This window comes from Felis catus, chromosome D4 (assembly GCF_018350175.1).
Source record: "Felis catus isolate Fca126 chromosome D4, F.catus_Fca126_mat1.0, whole genome shotgun sequence".
Lineage (NCBI taxonomy): Eukaryota > Metazoa > Chordata > Mammalia > Carnivora > Felidae > Felis > Felis catus.
The window spans coordinates 73671842-73691204 of NC_058380.1; the positions used below are offsets into that span (position 1 = coordinate 73671842).

Sequence of the window (19363 nt, forward strand, 5' to 3'; positions counted from 1 at the left end):
GCCATCCAGGCACCCCAAAAGGTTGATATATTTAACTGAACAGAACTTCTAAAATTCCATAGGGCAGGAATACCTAAATGAATTTGAATGTGTAACAATACAGTGGCCAAAATATTTGCAATATACGACCAAGAGCAAAACGCCTTTGCAGATTAATACGAATAAAAAAGTGGCACCTGGGTGGCTCAGTCAGTTAAGCACCTGACTCTGCATTTCAGCTCAAACCATGATCTCACAGTTCACTCGATCAAGTCCCCCATCGGGCTCTGTGCTGACAGCACAGAGCCTGCTTGGGATTCTCTCTCTCTCTCTCTCTCTCTCTCTCTGTGCCCTTCCCCACCTCAAAACAAATAAAATTCTTTAAATTTTTTTTAAAAAGAAGAAAGGGCCAGGGATATAAAAAGGCAGTCCAAAAAAGACAAGTGGCCAGTAAATGAATAAAAATACTTACCTTTGCTAATAATAAAATAAATTCAGATTAAAATAACCATTTCTTCCCCCACCGATAGTCCAAAATGAAACAGACAGCTGTTCTGGGGAGAAATGAAAGATGAAGTGTCAAAAAGTTTAAGCCATGCTTGCCTCCAGCCAGTGAGGCTATTACTACACCTTTATGCAATGGAAATAATCACGGAGGTCTGCAACTATGCAGCCACAAAAATATACAGGGCAGCGTGTGTGTTTTATGAGAAAATAAGTGAAAACAAGCTGTCTAATAATAGATCATTGGCAACGTAACTTATAGAATATCCACACAGTGGGATAAATCCTTGACTGCTCTTAAAATTGATAGTGTGAATCTAGTATAACAACAAAGACAGTTGTTCTAATTTTATCACCTAGATAAACAAAGCATATTACAAAATGCTGTTAAGTGTGACGCCATTTTGTAAAGATTTAAAAATCTACATGTAGAAATTTACAAAGGGAAAAAATATGGAAAATGTGTCCTGAGATACCAATATATTTCCCCAGGAAATGAGATTTCTGGTGATTTCGAGTTTTTCCTTTTCGTTTGATTGTTTTGTTGCTTATCACGATTTTTCCCTCTAAAATATTTCATGTGCCTAAAAAAAAAAAACATATCTAGGCCAATCAACATAATAAACAGATGATTTTGCAGGATGCAGACACAGTGGTATTTATAGGGAAATTCACAACTTTGAACAATGCTATTATCAAAAAAGAGAAAAGCCAACTTTACATGCTAGAAAAAGAACCAAAACAACCCAAAGGAAAATAGTAAGAATAATGGAATAATAAAGATTAAAGTTGAATAAGAGAACAAAAAAAGGCATTGGAATGGATCAACAAAACCGAGAGCTCGCTCTTTAAAAAGATTAATCAAGTATACAAACTTCTGGCAAATCTAATCAGAGGAAGACCGGACACACAAACAAAATGAGAAAGGGGCGTAACCACTCAGATAAAAGAGATTAACACAGACAAAAAAATGCCGTGCAGCTTCGTGGTCACACAATAGAAACATCTTAATGAAAATGGCTCATTTCTGCAATACATAAATTACCACGGGACTCCCAAGACATACCTCGGTCACAGGACACACATCAGCCACAGGAAAGCCCAGGCGGAAAGCTTTCGGGTCAAATTGTCCTGAGAGCCAGCTTTCCTTTTCTCTTGACAAAATAAAAATTAATCAAATAAATAAATAGAAAGGGAAACTTCTGCCAGAAGCTGATTAAGCGCGTCAAGATTAGCCTCAAAATATTATTAGAATGCATCAGAGTTGCTGGGCGAAGTGACATCATTTGACACAGGCTGCAATTTTCTTCCAAGCCACAAGCCAGCTCAGCCATTTCTGGGGGGCTGACTCCCCCAGGGCCTCTTAGTTCATGCCTGGCCTCTTTTTTGCTTGGGGAGGTATAAGACGTTGGAGTGTGCTCCCAGGCGAGGTTCGTGTGTCCAGGCACACCTAAGATCTGGTGAAGTTCCAGCCTTCAAAAGTAAGCCTTCTCCTGCAAAGACCCTGTGTTGAGGACTGCTGATATAATTGGGCACCTTTGGTGTGAGGGTTTCATGCTTTCATGATCACGAACTCCCCGTACAAGGAGTGCTGTGCTCTGAGAATCCCGACACATTTGTGGATGAGAGCAAAACTGAAGGGTGTGGGTGTTTTCTTGTACATTCTTTGCCCTGACATTCTCTAACTTAATCAGGGTCTACTATAAACATTAACAGATGTTCATAATTGTAACTGCAGAGTAAGTCTTAGGATATGTCTTTTTTTAAACATCTATTTATGGGAAACTATTGTAGACACAAAAACCCAATGATGGTGATCAGATGTTACCTAAGTGTGTTGACTGCTGCCCATCGCACTGTCCTTGCTGGAGCAAAAAAATTTAAGCTGTCATCAACCATTTTTATTTAACAAAGACTAATGTCAAAATATAGTACCAGAAAGGAAATCAAAGGGAAAACATGGTTAGAGTCTTCAGATATAAAATCCTCCCCCAAAGTTCATCTCATTCTAGGTGCCCCGAGTTAAGGACCTTGGAACTTACTCTAGCCTTCCATTTCAGCTTCATCAGGAGCACCTGCATGGATCCACAGGGTGTGGGAGCTAATAGAGACTGTGAAGAGGGGGCCCCACTTGCAGAGGAGAAGACAGAGTCTCATGGAGGTACAGAGACTCCCTCAACTCTTTGGTGAATTAACATAAATAACCATCTGGGGAACCCTTCCAACAGGCACTTTGTAAGTCTTAAGGTGTTTTAGTCAGGGTTCTCCGGGGAAACAGAACCAATAAGTGGTGTGTGTGTGTGTGTGTGTGTGTGTGTGTGTGTGTGTGATAGATATAGATATAGATGATATAGACATAGATATAGATATAGATATATAGATATAGATATAGATATAGATATAGATATAGATAGATTTATTTTAAGGAATTGGCTCATGAGGTTATGGAGGCTGGCGTGTCCAAAATCTACAGAGCAGGTCACAGGTTAAAGCCACAAGGAAGAGTTAATACTGAAGCTTGAGTCTGAAGACAGCCTGGAGGCAGAATTCTGTCTTCCTGGAATCTCAGTCTGTTTTTTCTTAAGGCCTTCAACTGATTTTATGAGGCCCACCCACATTATGGAGGGTAATTTGCTTTACTCAAAGTCTACTAATTTAAATGTTAATAATCTAGAGATGCCCAAGTGGTTCAGTCAGTTAAGTGTCCCAACTCTTGATTTCGGCTCAGGTCATGATCCCACGGTTCATGAGATCAGGCCCCAAGTCAGGCTCTACACTCACAGAGCAGAGCCTGCTTGGGATTCTCTCTCTCCCTCTCTCTGCCCCTCCCCCTGCTTGCACTCTCTCTCTCAAAATAAGTAAATAAGCATTTTTTAAAAATGTTAATCTCATCTAAAAAATACCATTACATACTTTATATGGAAAACCTAAAGGATTCCACCAAAAAACTGCTAGAACTGATCCATGATTTCAGCAAAGTCACAGGATATAAAATCAACGCACAGAAATCAGTTGCATTCCTATACACCAATAATGAAGCAACAGAAAGAGAAATCAAGGAATCTATCCCATTTACAATTGCACCAAAAACCATGAAATACCTAGGAATAAATCTAACCAAAGAAGTGAAAAATGTATACACTGAAAACTATAGAAAGCTTATGAAAGAAATTGAAGACACAAAAAAATGGAAAAAATATTCCACGCTTCTGGTTAGGAAGAACAAATATTGTTAAATGTTAATACTACCCAAAGCAATCTACATATTTAATGCAATATCTATCAAAGTAACAGGAGCATTCTTCACAGAGCTAGAGCAAACAATCCTAAATTTGTATGGAACCAGAAAAGAGCCCAAATAGCCAAAGCAATCTTGAAAAAGAAAACCAAAACAGGAGGCATCACAATCCCAGACTTCAAGCTATACTACAAAGCTGTAATCATCAAGACAGTATGGTACTGGCACAGAAACAGACACTCAGATCAATGGAACAGAATAGAGAACCCAGAAATGGACCCACAAACGTATGGCCAACTAATCTTTGACAAAGCAGGAAAGAACATCCAATGGAATAAAGACAGTCTCTTCAGCAAGTGGTGCTGGGAAAACTAGACAGCGATATGCAGAAGAATGAACTTGGACCACTTTCTTACACCATACACAAAAATAAACTCAAAATGAATGAAAGACCTCAATGTAAGACAGGAAGCCATCAAAATCCTCAAGGAGAAAGCAGGCAAAAACCTCTTTGACCTCGGCCGCAGCACTTTCTTACTCAACACGTCTCCAGAGGCAAGGGAAACAAAAGCAAAAATGGACTATTGGGACCTCATCAAAATAAAAAGCTTCTGCACAGCGAAGGAAACAATCAGCAAAACTAAAAGACAACCAATGGAATGGGAGAAGATATTTGCAAACAACATATCAGATAAAGGGTTAGTATCCAAAATCTATAGAGGACTTATCAAACTCAACACCCCAAAAATAAATAATCCAGTGAAGAAATGGGCAAAAGTCATGAATAGACACTTCTCCAAAGAAGACATCCAGATGGCCAACCGACACATGAAAAAATGCTCAACATCACTCATCATCAGGGAACTACAAATCAAAACCACAACGAGATACCTGTCAGAATGCCTAACATTAACAACTCAGGCAACAACAGATGTTGGCAAGGATGTGGAGAAAGAGGATCTCTTTTGCACTACTGGTGGGAATGCAAGCTGGTGCAGCCTCTCTGGAAAACAGTATGGAGGTTCCTCAAAAAATTAAAAATAGAACTACCCTATGACCCAGCAATTGCACTACTAGGCCTTTATTCAAGGGATAGAGGTGTGCTGTTCCAAAGGGACACATAGACCCCAATGTTTATAGCAGGACTATCATCAATAGCCAAAGTATGGAAAGAGCCCAACTGTCCATCGATGGATGAATGGATAAAGAAGATGCGGTATATATGTATATACCATATATATATACACACACACACACACACACACACACACACACACATACCATCACATATGATGAAGTATTACTTGGCAATCAAAAAGAATGAAATCTTGCCATTTGCAACTATGTGGATGGAACTGGAGGGTATTATCCTAAGCGAAATTAGAGAAAGACAAATATCATATGACTTCACTCATATGAGGACTTTAAGACACAGAACAGATGAACACAAGGGAAAGGAAGCAAAAATTATATAAAAACAGGGAGGGGGACAAAACATAAGAGACTCTTAAATATAAAGAACAAACAGAGGGTTACTGGAGGGGTGGGGGAGGGGCTTAAAGAATGGGTAAGGGACTTAAGGAATCTACTCCTGAAATCGTTGCGCCATGTGCTAACTTGGATGTAAATTATAAAAAAATAAATAAATTATTGGGTTAAAAATTAATTAAAAAAAAAAAAAAAGGAATGAAGACCTGAAAAAAAATGCCATCACAACAATGTTCAGATTAGTGTTTGACCAACCATCTGGGTGCCATGGCCAAGTTGACACGTGAGATTAACCATCCCACTGGAGAACAGATTCTGAGTGGAAGAGGCTGATGCGGATGGTTTATAGGGGAGTGCTCTTGGAGACAAAGTGTTGGGGAATGAGGAAAATAGCACAAAGCAGAGAGAAAAGCTGAGCTGCAATGCAGTTGCAGCAGTGGCCTCAGCCCAAACCCCTGGATGGTCTGAAGCTGAGATGACTCTTGTTCCAGTTGAGTCAAGGCAAGGATGCTGGGCCTTCATCCCCGTGCAGAGACCCATCACTGGCTATGGGCTGTCCCTAGGGAGGGACATGTTCCCAGAGAGTCTATGTTGAGAACCATCCTCCACCAATTCTCCCTGTGCCCGGGGACAGGAGTGTCCCCAACCAGAAGGAGGAGGTTGAGTGGTGCAGCACAGTCCACTCTGTGGACAGTATCTCATTTTATCCCTCACAGAACCTTGTAAAGTGGGATCCATTATCCCCATTTTACAGATGAAGAAACTAAGGCCCACACCAGTGGGATAACTTGTTAAAGCTCACAGGGCTGGCAGGTAGATTCAAATCCAAGCCTGACAGGCTCTCAATGAGCCCAAGGTCTCCAGCACTCAGCCCCACGAGTTTCCCTATAACAGAGATTGTCATGTGTGGAGTTTATACATTCTCACTTGCAGGGTGAAGGGCTAAGGGACATATACAGCTTCTAAGAAAGAGGAAGCCAATAGGGGATTGGAAATGAGGGGACAGACCCTATAGCCTCATGTCAATACTTTTTGCCTTTCCTCTGTCTGTCCCTGGTGGGGAAAGTCTGATCTCTCTCCGCAGAGTACCCGGCTGGGGTCCACAGTACGGCAGTGGCTTTGTCCCATTGGGTCCACATGTAAGATCTCTGCAGTGAGTCCTCCCTCCAGGCAGTTGGTATCCTACAGGAATTCCCCTGCAGGCCCAAGATGGCTTCCAAAGGAGCACCTTCTAGAGTTTTTCAACTCACTTGCTTTTAAGAGCTGCACAACTATTAGGATGGGGCAATAGGCGGGTCGAAGAGAATTGCTGGAGGCCGCTGCACACACCTACTGCGTGCCCAGCACTGCCCCGGTGGTTTTCACAGCTTTGGGCTGGGGACCCCATCCCGCCCACCCTGGTGCCATGATCTTAGGCTGGTTGTTTAACCTCCAGAGCCTCAGATTGCTCATCTCTCAAGTGGAGGGCATAATACCATTTCAAGAGACCCCTGTGAGCATTAGAGAGCATGTACATAAGATGCTTAGGATGGCCCCCGGCACGTGGTAAGTTCCTAACAAGGGCCAGCTTTCTTCCAGTCCCTGCCCTTTGGGAGCTTAAGTCCACATGCTGATTAATTTGACTAAAGTGGCACAGAGGGATAAGAACACCCTCAGGGATGAGCTGGTAAGCGTGTCCCGAGTTTCCCTGGCTTGGGTATATGGGGCACATGGTAGGGGGGCCGAGCGGTCTGCAAGCCCAGCTCTTTCTCAGGCCAGGTGGGGAATGAGCCCCTCTGGGGCGTCTTGTCTGATTATTGGTATTTGACCTTCATAAAAGGCAACACAAAGGATTATTTTATTTATAAACTGCATGGGAAGCAGAGTATTTGTGTCTCCTCAAGGAACCTGCTCTTCTTGGAAACGGAAGTTTTGCGCGCGCGCGCACGCCCACACACGCACGCGCGCACGCCCACACACGCGCATGCCTACACACGCACGCGCGCGCACGCCCACGCACGCACGCCCACGCACGCTCGGACACATGCGCCCGAGCGTGCGCACAAGGATGCACACGCATCAGAGAAAAGTGCAGGAAATGTGGACTAAGCCTTCCGTTTGCCAGGCGCTGTGCTAACACCTCACAGGCATTGGCTGCTTACTCCGCCAGCAGCTCCGTGGGGCAGAAACTGCTGTGAACCCCGGTTAATAGACGGGAAAACCAAGCACAGAGAGGGTAAGTAATTTGCTCTGCCTCTCGCTGCTATTAAGTGGTGGAACCAAAGTGTAAACCCAGAATCTGGCTTTTCAGTCTCTAAACACTGTTGGCTGCCTCAGATCAAGGATTACAGGTGCCCACAGGAGGGGAGGTGGGGAGAGGCAGGAAGAGGCAGGGAGGGCTTCCCGGAGGAAGTGGCCCTGAAACAAAGCAAGCGACAGCTAAGGACGAGCATCTGCTCGACTCAGGCTGTGTGTGTGGAGTCGGTTGTGGGTGGGCAGAGAGAACCCACAGGGGAAGCATCTCGGTGCTAGTTCTGCAGGAGCAAAGCCCGGGTTGTGGGACTTAAGTCCAAAGTGCAGTGGGCGCCATGGGGAAAGTGAGCCAACCCGCCCAGAAGGCCTGAGAAGCTAGCGGGGCATCCGAGCTGCCATTCCTGCCCACCCCCCCCCTCCCCCATCATGACTTGCTCCTGAGCCCTGAGAGCAGGGATGCCTTGTTCTTCCTTCTTGGCTCCCTCCCTGCTTCTGCGACTGACACGCTGACCCACATCACAAGCAATTGCATGGTCTCTTCCAGCCGCCTTGGCAGGGCCTGTTGGCTTTGTGACCGCCATCACTGAGTCTTACGCTTGGGCGGGCAGACAGGAAAACCTCCCGGCCAGAGGGCTCTGTGCTCCCCGATCAAGTGAGCGTGTCTGGCCTTTTCCACAGAGGTTTCCTTGCAGCGTGGGCCTGGCTCTGGAGGCCTTCCATCATTGTTGCGGCTAGGCCAAGGGAGTGAATAAATCAGTTCTGGATCCTGACGATTGTCTCCTGATGAAGCAGCCGCATGGGTGTCACACGCACCCACCCCCAGGACTCTTCGTGGTTCCTGCCCCGCGGTCTGCAGACTGGCCACGAAGGTGGTGGCTTTTGAAGGAATTGGCAAGGTAACAGGTAAATGAAAGAAAGAAAGAAAGAAAGGAAGAAAGAAAAAAAGGGCACAAGCAAAGCAAACAAGGCCAGCTGTCGGTAGCTCGTTTATTCAATCCACAAATATTTCTTGCATCCTTGCTGAGGTCAGGCCATTTACAAGGAGGAAAGCCCACCGGCTTGGCTCTAAGGGGTGGCAAAATAAGGCTGGAGCTGTCCTGTGGGGACCTCCCTCCTCTTGGATGCTCCCCGGCTTCCTCCACTTCAGCTTGTCCAGAACTGACCTCGTCATGTTTTTCTTCTCTGGATTCCCTGTCCTCAACTGATGACGCCCCTGGAAACCCTACTGCCAAAGCCAAAAACACTGGGTGATATGCGTGACTTCCTGTCCCTCGCTCCCTACGTGTAGTCCATCAGCCCCTCCTGTGGAGCCGCCCCTCTGAACAGCGATCAAATCTGGCTTGATTTCTCTGCCTCCGTCATCGTAAGGACCCGTTAGCTCTGGCTTGGACCTCTACAGCAGCCTCCGAACTGCAACCTCTGCTTCACTTTTGCCTCCCTGCTGTCCTTTCTCTGTGCCTCGACCAGAGACATCTGTCTAAAGCTTCAAGCCGATCACTTCCAGGATAAAAATCGCTCATCGGTGGCCCCCCCACTGCTCTCAGAACAAAATGTCCGGAGCCCTGCGTGATCTCCCCTGCCTGCTCCATCCCGCTAATTTCTGTCCGTTTTCTGGATGCCATCATAGCTTTCCTTCTGGAAACAGAAGCTTTCCTGACTCCCTACAGGAGAAGCCATTAGTCTTCCTGCCACCTCGCCCCCACCCTCTCCCCCACCATCGCCCCCTGCAGCTGTGACCAGGGTGGGTATTCCCCAAGGACGTTCCGCCAAGGCCAGGCTTCCACTTCGAGGGCCTGCTGGGGCCCTCTGACTTTTTGGCCTCACTCTCCCATCCTTTGGAAGGACAGTTCTGAGCCATTTTCTGAAGTTTCTCAGAGAGTCCCCTTGAATTGAGCCCTGGTTACCCCCACATGTACCCACGCCAGTTCCACACCCTCAATGGCTTTCCCTCGTTCCTTGTCTGATGCCTTCGCTCCTGTGTCCTGGGATCATCACCCAAATAAGCTCCCTGCTCCCAAGTCCTCGCTTTAGGCTCTGCCTTCAAGGGACCCAAACCAAGACACCCCTGCCCTCACTCGGACAGGGGTAGATGCCTTTCCATTCTTCTGTTGTTCAGGTACCTTCCATTTTATATTATAATCGTGTCTACAAGCCCATCTCCCCCACGTCAGAGTGAGCTGGGAAAGAAGAGGTGCCAGGCTGTCACTTCCCAGCACAAAACACAGGCTATCTCAGCAGGTAAGAGGTGTTGTGGAACGAAGGAACGAGAACCAGGGTGTTCATGATAAAAACACACAACAGGCTGGGAAAGAAGGGAACTTCCTCAACATGACAAAGGGCAGTTGTGAAGAACCCACAGCTGACCTCACACGTAATGGGGAAGGACAGAAAGCTTTTCCCCTCCCATCAGGAGCAGGATGAGAATACCCAGGCTTGCTACTTAACATTCAACAGGTTCTGGCTGGGGCCATCGGGGCAATTTCTTAAATGAATTAAGAGGCATCCAGATAGGAAAGGAAGAAGGACAAGTATTTCTGTTCACAGATGACATGATCTTAGAGAGAAATTTTTAAAAATCAACAAACAATTACTAGTGCGAAGAAATGCATTCGGCAGCATTACTGGATAGAAGATTAACATGCCAAAATCAGTTGTATTTCTATATGCTGGCAGTGAATAACCCAAAAAGAAAATTAAGAAAAAAATTCCACTTAAAATATCATCAAAAGGAATAAAATATTTAGAGGTGAATTTAACGAAAGGGGTGCAAAACTTGTACATTGGAAACTACAAAACATTGCTGAAAGAAAATTTAAAAGATAGGAATAAATGGAAAGACACCCCTGGGAATGCAAGCTGGTGCAGCCACTCTGGAAAACAGTATGGAGGTTCCTCAAAAAACTAAAAATAAAACTGCCCTACGACCCAGCAATTGCACTACTAGGTATTTATCCAAGGGATACAGGTGTGCTGTTTTGAAGGGACACCTGCACCCCCATGTTTATAGAAGCACTATCAACTATAGCCAAAGTATGGAAAGAGCCCAAACGTCCACTGATGGTTGGATGGACAAAGAAGATGTGGTATATCTATACAATGGAGTATTACTTGGCAATCAAAAAGAATGAAATCTTGCCATTTGCAACTATGTGGAGGAACTGGAGGATATTATGCTAAGTGAAATTAGTCAGTCAGAGAAGGACAAAAATCATATAACCTTACTCATATGAGGACTTTAAGAGACAAAACAGATGAACATAAGGGAAGGGAAACAAAAATAATATAAAAACAGGGAGGGGGACAAAACAGAAGAGACTCATAAATATGGAGAACAAACTGAGGGTTACAGGAGGGGTTGTGGGGGGGGGATGGGCTAAATGGGTAAGGGGCACTAAGGAATCTACTCCTGAAACCATTGTTGCACTATATGCTAACTAATTGGGATGTAAATTTTAAAAAATAAAAAATTAAATTAAAAAAAAAAGAAGCTATTACATTGGGGAAAAATAAAATGAAAAAAAAAACGGAAAGACACCCCTTGTTCATGGATTGGAAGATTTAATAGTGTTAAGGTGTCAATATTTCTTTTTTTTAAGTATTTTTTTAGTTTATTTTGTGAGAGAGAGAGAGCGCTCTTGCATGCGCAAGTCAGGGAGGAGGAGAGAGAGGGAGAGAGAGGTGTCCAAGCAGGCTCCACGCTGCTAGTACAGAGCCCTACATGGGACTCAAACCCATGAACCATGAGATCATTACCTGAGCTGAAGTCAAGAGTCAGACGATTAACCGTCTGAGCCACTCAGGCGCCCCTGTGTCAGTATTTCTTAAAATGATTTATTGATTCAATGCAATCCCTATCAAATTCCCAGTGACCCTTTTTGCAAAAATGGAAAAGCTGATCCTCAAATTCATACAAAATTCCAAAAAATCCTGAATAGCCAAAACAATTTTGCCAAAGAACAAAATCATAAAACTCTCATTTCCCAGTATCAAAACTTATTCAAACTTCATAAATCTAAACAGTGTGTTGCCAGCGAACGGATGCATATATAAACCAATGGAATAGAAATGAGAGTCCAGAAATAAATGAATACATCTGTGGTCAGTTGATTTTGACAAGGATGCCAAGACCATGCAAAGAGGGAAAGAGGAGTCTTTTCAAAAAAAGATGCTGGGACAATTATTTGCAAAATGTACAAGAATCAAGTTAGATCCATTTTCATACCATATACAAAAATTAACTTAAAATGGGCCAAAGACCTAAATGTAAAAGCTAAAACTATAACTCATACAAGAAAAACATAGATGTAAATCTCCATGACCTTGGATTTGGTAATGAATCTTAACTGTGACGTCAAAAGCAGAAACAACAAAAGGAGAAAACAGGTAAGTTGGACCTTCGTCAAAATTAAAAGCTTTTGTGCATCAGAGGACACTATCAAGAAGGTGAAAAAACAAGTGGATTGGGAGAAAATATTTACAAATCATATATCTGATGAGGACATTTTATCTAGAATATATCAGGAACTCTAAAAAGTCTAACCACAAAGAGACCCAATTAAAAAATGGGCAAAGGACATGAAGAGACATTTCTCCGTGGAAGATCTACAGACGGCCAACAAGTACGTGAAAAATGCTCAACATCATTAGTTATTAAGGAAATGCAAAACCACAAGGACAGACGACTTTACACTTGACCGAACGAGGATAATAATGATGATGGAACACGACAAGTGTTGGCGGTCATATAGAGAAATCAGAGCCCTTGCACAGAATCAGTGGAAATGTAAGATGGTGCAGCCTCTGTGAAAAATAGTTGAGCAGTTCCTCAACAAGTTGAACACAGAACTCCACATGACTCAGCAAGTCCCCTCCAAGGAATCTATCCAACAGAGTTGGAAAATGATAGTAAAACAAAAATGCGTACATGTGTTTGCTGCCAGCGGCACTGTGCACAATAGACACAAGGTGGAAACAGCCCAGATGTCTATCAACTGGTGAATGGATAAATAAAATGTGGTAGAGCCACATGATGGACTATTACTCAGCCACGGAGGGAGTGATGTACTGGCACCTGCTATGACGTGGATGAACCTTGAAGACATGATGCTAAGTGAATGAAGCCAGACACAAAAGGTCACATATTGTATGATTTCATGAGTATGAAATGTTGAGCACAGGCACGTCTGTAGAGACAGGAAGCAGACTAGTGGATGCCAAGGGCGAGGAAAGGGGAGTTGAGGCGATTGGGGGTGACTGTTTCATGGCTACACGGTTTCCCTCTGAGTGATGAAAATATTTTGGAAGTACACAGTGGTAACGGTTGCACACCATGATGAATGTACTAAATGTTATTGAACGATACGCTTTAAAACGGCGAATTTTATCTCAACCAAAACAAAACAGAAGGGGGGTGGATCCAGCTGTGGTGTCGGGCTGCGTGTCTTCTCATCCTGCCCCGCTCCCGTGCACCCCTCTGTCTGGGCCTTTCATGTTTCCCCCAGAGAAGTCACCCAGTCAGTGGGGGGTGGATGGGGAGCCACCGCGATCTTTGTCCCCCTGCGTCCTTTCCCGTGGGGGAACGGGCACTGCCTCTCCCTCTCCCCGAGAGTGCCCATCGGAATTTGGCCAGAACTGTTGCTTCAGGTAACAATCGCTTCTGCCAAAGGTGTGTGAATATTTATGACTGCTCAGATGCTTTATGTTTACCATGTCAGCAGCACTGTTTGCATTCGTGCTGATAATAAAAACTCAATTTATAATAAAAACAAGCATTTTGTTGCAGAATCGGGTTTTGAGGCTCCTATAAAGGCTTTGCAGAGATTTATTTTAGTCTAGTAAATGCCTTGCCCCAGGGTGAGACTTCAGAGCCTTCAAACAGTTCATTTTGAAGGATTTGGTTATTAGCAAACTTTTATAGTCTCTTTAATTTAATGGGAGAAGAATAACAAACAGAATGGCCTCCAACAACAGCGGAGGCTCCGTATCTGGAATGTCTTGCCATCCTAACTGGCAGAGTGGGACAAAACCATGGGAGTTGGAAGACTTGGATCCTGGGCTACTCAAAGGTTAAAAAATTTTTAAGTTTTTATTTATTTCTTTTTCTTTTTTTTTTTTTTTAATTTTTTACGTTTATTTTTTTATTTTTGAGAGACAGAGTGCAAGCAGGGGAGGGGCAGAGAGAGAGAGGGAGACACAGAATCTGAAGCAGGCTCCAGGCTCCGAGCTGTCAGCACAGAGCCCGATGTGGGGCTCGATCATGATCTGAGCCATAGTTGGACGCTCAACTGACAGAGCCCCCAAGGCGCCCCAATTTCTTCTTAAAAAAAATTTTTTTTAATGTTTATTTATTTTTGAGAGAGAGAGTCAGAGCATTAGTAGGGGAGGACAGAGAGAGAGGGAGACACAGAATCTGAAGCAGGCCCTAGGCTTCATTCTGTCAGCACAGAGCCTGATGCAGGGAACCCGTGAACCCCAAGATCATGACCTGAGCCAAAGTTGGACGCTCAGCCGACTGAACCACCCAGGTGCCCCTATTTATTTATTTTGAGAGAAAGAAAGCATGAACAGGGGAGAGGCAGAGAGAGGAGAGAACAAGAATCCTAAGCAGACTCCTCACTGTCAGCACAGAGCCTGATGCGGGGCTTGAATTCACAAGCTGTGAGATCATGACCTGAGCTAAAGTGGGACACTTAACTGATGAGCCACCGAGGCAAGGTAAATAACTTTAGACCAGTCCTTTCTCCTCGTTGGGCCTCAGTCTTCTCTTTTGAGCAATCTGGGGGTTGAAATTTTACATAATAAGAAACTTTGATCCCATAATCCCTCACTTAGGAATTTTTCTCGAAGGGAAAAAAAATTCAACAAAAGCAAGGGCGCCTGGGTGGCTCAGTCCATTGAGCGTCTGACTTTTCTGCTCAGGTCATGATCTCACGATTCGTGAGTTCCAAGCCCCTCGTAGGGCTGTGTGCTGACAGCTTAGAGCCTGGAGCCTCTTCAGATTCTGTGTCTCCCCCTCTCTCTCTGCCCCTCCCCCGCTCATGCTCTATCTGTCCCTTTCTCTCAAAAATAAACATTAAAAAAATTAAAAAATAATTCAACCAAAGCAGGAAGTTATATGTCTAAAACTGTTCAACATGGTGTTATCTATAGAAACAAAAGGCAGCAGTGACAAAAACAAAACCCCACAAATTGGAAGTGGCTGGAAAAATTACAGAACAGTTTATGACAGAAAACTGACATTGAAAATGGCGATCGCATGCATATAACCCCTCCCAACACCACGACGACCAGGATGATGCTCATTAAAACAAGACAGTGGTTATTTCCTGATGATGGGATCAGAGTTGATTTTTGTTTTCTCCTTTATGCTCTTGTGTATTTTTCGACTTGTATAATGAACACGTCTTACCTTTTATACTCAGAAAAAACCAAATGTCATTGAAATAGCAATTAATTTAATTTAATTTAATTTTTTTTAAATTTTTTTTCAATGTTTATTTATTTTTGGGACAGAGAGAGACACAGCATGAACGGGGGAGGGGCAGAGAGAGAGGGAGACACAGAATCGGGAACAGGTTCCAGGCTCTGAGCCATCAGCCCAGAGCCTGACGCGGGGCTCGAACTCACGGACCGCGAGATCGTGACCTGGCTGAAGTCGGATGCTTAACCGACTGCACCACCCAGGCGCCCCGGTACCAATTAATTTTATAAAGAACGGCAACAAAAGAGAAAATGCTTTAGTTGCGATATGAAGTGAGAAGGATATAGAACGTGAAATGAATATTCAGGTTGCAAGTAGGTTGAAAACAGGAGCAGACCAAATCCCTGAAAAACCACTTTGCCTCATTATCAGTATTTCTAATAGTTCCCTGAAAATTCACCCCTCTGCCTTTAGGTGTTTTGTCTCTATTCAATTATCATTGTCTTCTTCATTTTTTCACTTTTTGACATGGTACGTATTTGTTATCCAGTTGTCTGAGGGTCCTTCTGATAATTTCATACTTTAAAGAAGTATTTTAAACATTCGTACCCTCCCTTGATTATGGGATTATTTCTATTCTTGTATGTATAATTCGTTCCTCTTTAATCTACTTTTGAATCATTTAAAGACTTGTTAGGCTGTTTGTTAAAAGTCCTTTCTTTAAAATTTAATATTTCTAACCCGCTTTTCAGTGGTACCCAAGGGGGCACCTGGGTGGCTCAGTCGATTAAGTGTCCAACTTCAGCTCAGGTCATGATCTCACGGTTTGTGAGTTTGAGCCCCACATCAGACTCTGTGCTGACAGCTCAGAGCCTGGAGCCTGCTTCGGATTCTGTGTCTCCTTCTCTCTCTTCCCCTCCCCCACTTGTGCTCTGTCTCTGTCTCTCAAAAATAAATAAATGTAAAAGAAAAAAATAAAAAATAAATCAATGGTACCCAAGACAGTAAGTACGATCAATTGTCAAATCTCCTCTGTCTTGATCCTTCACTAGAATTCCGTCACCAAAGTTATGGGGTCATGCACGACATGGATAAATGTCCTGAAAGGTAAAAATATCATTTATGAAATGCTGATGATTTATTTAATCAGTATAAAATGCTACAAAGATAGTAAGAAAGAATAAGATACTCAATGGATTTAACCCAGGGTCACACTGTAGATGAATTCATCTTAGGGAACTGACTGTAGGTGAATTGATTTAAAACCTGTGGAAATGTAAGGGAAATTGCAAAATAATAATATAATTAATAATAATAACAATGGTAACAATAATGCTGTACTAGGGTGGGGTTTTGGGGGGGTGTTTTTATTCAAAATTCTCTCTCTCTTTTTTAAAAGATTTTATTTTTAAGTAATCTCTACACCCAATGTGGGGCTCAAACTCACAGCCCAAGATCATGAGTCACATGCTCTTTGTACTGAGCCAGCCAGGTGCCCCCCCAAATTCCCTTTAACGTTACTGTTTTCTCTCTCTGTTTGTCTGAAAGAAAACATGTAAGCATCTTGTTTGAATTTTTCTTTCAGCAATATGTTTCCATTGAAAATGCCAAACACGAACTTTTAAGTTTTATGTTCACTTAAGCCATTTCTTATGTAGATGGAGAGAGGTCAATTGTTACTCATCGTCCTTGCTACTTTCTTATTTATTTATTTATTGAAGTAGGCTCCACACCCAGCATGGAGCCCAACGTGGGACTTGAACTCACGACCCTGAGATCAAGCGTCCCATGCTCCTTTTGATTTTGGCTCAGGCCATGATCTCGCGGTCATGAGATTGAGCCCCTCATTGGGCTCAGCACAGAGCCTGCTTGGGATTCTCTCTCTCCCTATCTCTCTTCCCTTGTCTGCTCATGTCTCTCCTCCCCCCCCCCACCTCAAAATAAATAAATAACCTTAAAAAAAAAGTTAGATGCTCAACTGACTGAGCCACCTATGTGCCCCAGTCTTTGCTACTTTCTAGTGAGAAGGCATCCTGGTCCCTGGAGAGTCGTTGGTAACTTGGCTGAGTGGGGTGACGGGTACGGGTAATAGGAGGGGCTGCAACAAAGCCCGACTGCCCTGCATGAGAAAGGAAAAGAGGCTTAAGAGTACAGGAGTTGGGGGGCGCCTGGGTGGCTCAGTTGGTTGAGCGCCAGACTACTGCTTGGGTCATGATCTCACGATCTCCGAGTTCCTGAGTTTGAGAGCCACATTGGGTTGTCTGCTGTCAGCCTGTCAGCACAGAGCCCACTTCAGATCCTCTGTCCCCCTCTCTCTGTCCCATCCCTGCTTGCATTCTCTCTCTCAAAAACTAAAAACATTTAAAAAAAAAAAAAAAAGAAAGAGAGGGGCGCCTGGGTGGCTCAGTCAGTTGAGTGTCCGACTTCGGCTCAGGTCATGGTCTCACGGTTTGTGAGTTTGAGCCCCGCGTTGGACTCTGTGCTGACAGGTCAGAGCCTGGAGCCTGGTTCGGATTCTGTCTCCTGCTCTCTCTGCCCCTCCCCACTTGTGCTCTGTCTCTCTCTGTCTCTCAAAAATAAATAAATGTAAAAAAAATTTTTTTAAATAAAAAAAAAAAAAAAGGAGTGAAGGAGTCAGGGAACTAGTGTCAGATGCTGAGAAAATTTAGTGGGAGGGAAAGCATCCAGGGAAGTAACGCTCCTTCCTGGTTTACCATGGTGCCAAAGAGGAAACTGGCTGGGGGTGTGTAATGGGGATTTGTTAAATTGTTTGTGCTATGCGTGCAGTGAGTGCTGTCTCTGTTTCTCCTACTGAATCACCAGCAGCGTCTACTTGGCTCGCAAATCCTTTGGAATGAGTGGAATTCTTAATGATAGACCCGGGTCTTACTTGAGATTGGCTCTGTGCAAACATCATAGCTTCCCATAAGAGCAGGCAACATATGGTTACATCTGACCATTTCAGCCTCTGCCTGTGAATATGCCCAGAAAGAAAGACAGAGGGAAGACAGGGGGGAGAAAGAGAGAAAAGGAAGAAAGAAAGAATTGTGTGAGAACTTAATAGTGTTCATGCTAGTTTAAAACTGAAACCATTACATTTAATTATGCTAACATTTAACAACGGAGAAAGAAACAGAATTGGACTTCAAATAAACATTTCTGCAAAAAAGCAATATTGGTTGCGGAAGATTTGTCTCAAGTTAAGGGATGAAAGGTAGGAAAAACTTTAATCGGTCAGGATCATCGTTAGTTTCTTTTAATGAAATCTGATGGTCTCTGATGTTAATGTCAATTAACTCTGCTTATACTTATCTGATCCCCAGTTTTTGGACTTATTTACATCTTTAAAATTTTTTATTATTTTTCTTGGTTTCTTTCTTTTTTGTCCTGCCTTCTGTGCATCTGGTAAAGTTTTCTGTATAGCTTCCTCCTTTTTATCCCGGTTAATGAGGAAGCTTAGATTCTATTTATATTCCTGTAGCGGCTATCTTTAAATTAATGTGTAAATTTAATGAACTAATTACTCTAATACGATCTAAAGTTGCCCAGTGTGTCTGCTCATCTGTGGAACAAGTTGAGGATGTTGGCACACTTTGTCCACATTCATTAACCAATCTTCCTTGTTGCCATAAGGAACAAGGATGCCAACATCTTGCAATTGGTTAATGAAGTCTGGGGTGTTAGTTTCACTTCTGTCGAAATACAGGAAATGGCATGATGATTATTATGCAGTCAATAATTAAATTTTCTAGCATACTTTATCATTTCCTATGTTCATCATTTTCTTTGCATTCTCCTCTTCAATTTCACTTCTTGATGCACAGGTCCGTGGGTAGCAAATGGTACATCTGGGAAAAGCATCTGTGTTTTGCCCTCCCTCTGGGATGATGGCTCAGCCCAGGAGAGAAATCTAGGTTGGTGGCTGTCATCAGTGCTGTGTGAGCGATGAGTCAGGGCAAATAAAGACAGCCTTTTAAGTGGGGCCTTCCAGGCCACCATCAAACAAGTGAAATAATGACACATTTCTGGAATTTGAAGGAGCTTCCACTCTGTTAGGCTCCTCTGATAGCCATCAGGGTGTTGGGTTTTCCTGCGATCATAGGCTGTTGACTTTCAGGTTTACTTACCATGGAGCTGGGTAGCATGAGACAGGAATAGGGCAAATTAAAATGCCACAAATTACTTTCCTTACCAAAATTTAGCTGCCTTTCTTTCTTTCTTTCTTTCTTTCTTTCTTTCTTTCTTTCTTTCTTTTTTTTCTTTCTTTCTTTCTTTCTTTCGAGAGTTGGGGAGGGACAGGGAGAGAGAGGGAGAGAGAGAATCCCAAGCAGGCTCTGTGCTGTCAGAGCAGAGCTCAACCTGGGGCTTAGTCCCATGAACCACGAGATCATGTCCTGAGCTGCAATCGAGTTGGACACTTAACTGACTGAGCCACCGAGGTGCCCCTAGCCTTTTTTCTTAAAGAGATGTCCTGAGATTGCTACAGACCTTTGATTAACTTC

The 19363-nt window shown here is 43.6% G+C and overlaps 1 long non-coding RNA gene across 5 annotated transcripts in view; it reads left to right on the forward strand.

The window, feature by feature from the left end:
* The first annotated feature begins 7231 nt into the window (after positions 1–7231).
* Positions 7232–19363, forward strand: part of LOC123381573 — a 111255-nt gene continuing 99123 nt past the window's right edge. For all 5 annotated transcript variants that reach the window (XR_006588734.1, XR_006588731.1, XR_006588732.1 and 2 more), the window contains exon 1: positions 7232–7424. This is a non-coding gene — a long non-coding RNA (uncharacterized LOC123381573). The remainder of the gene's footprint in view (positions 7425–19363) is intronic.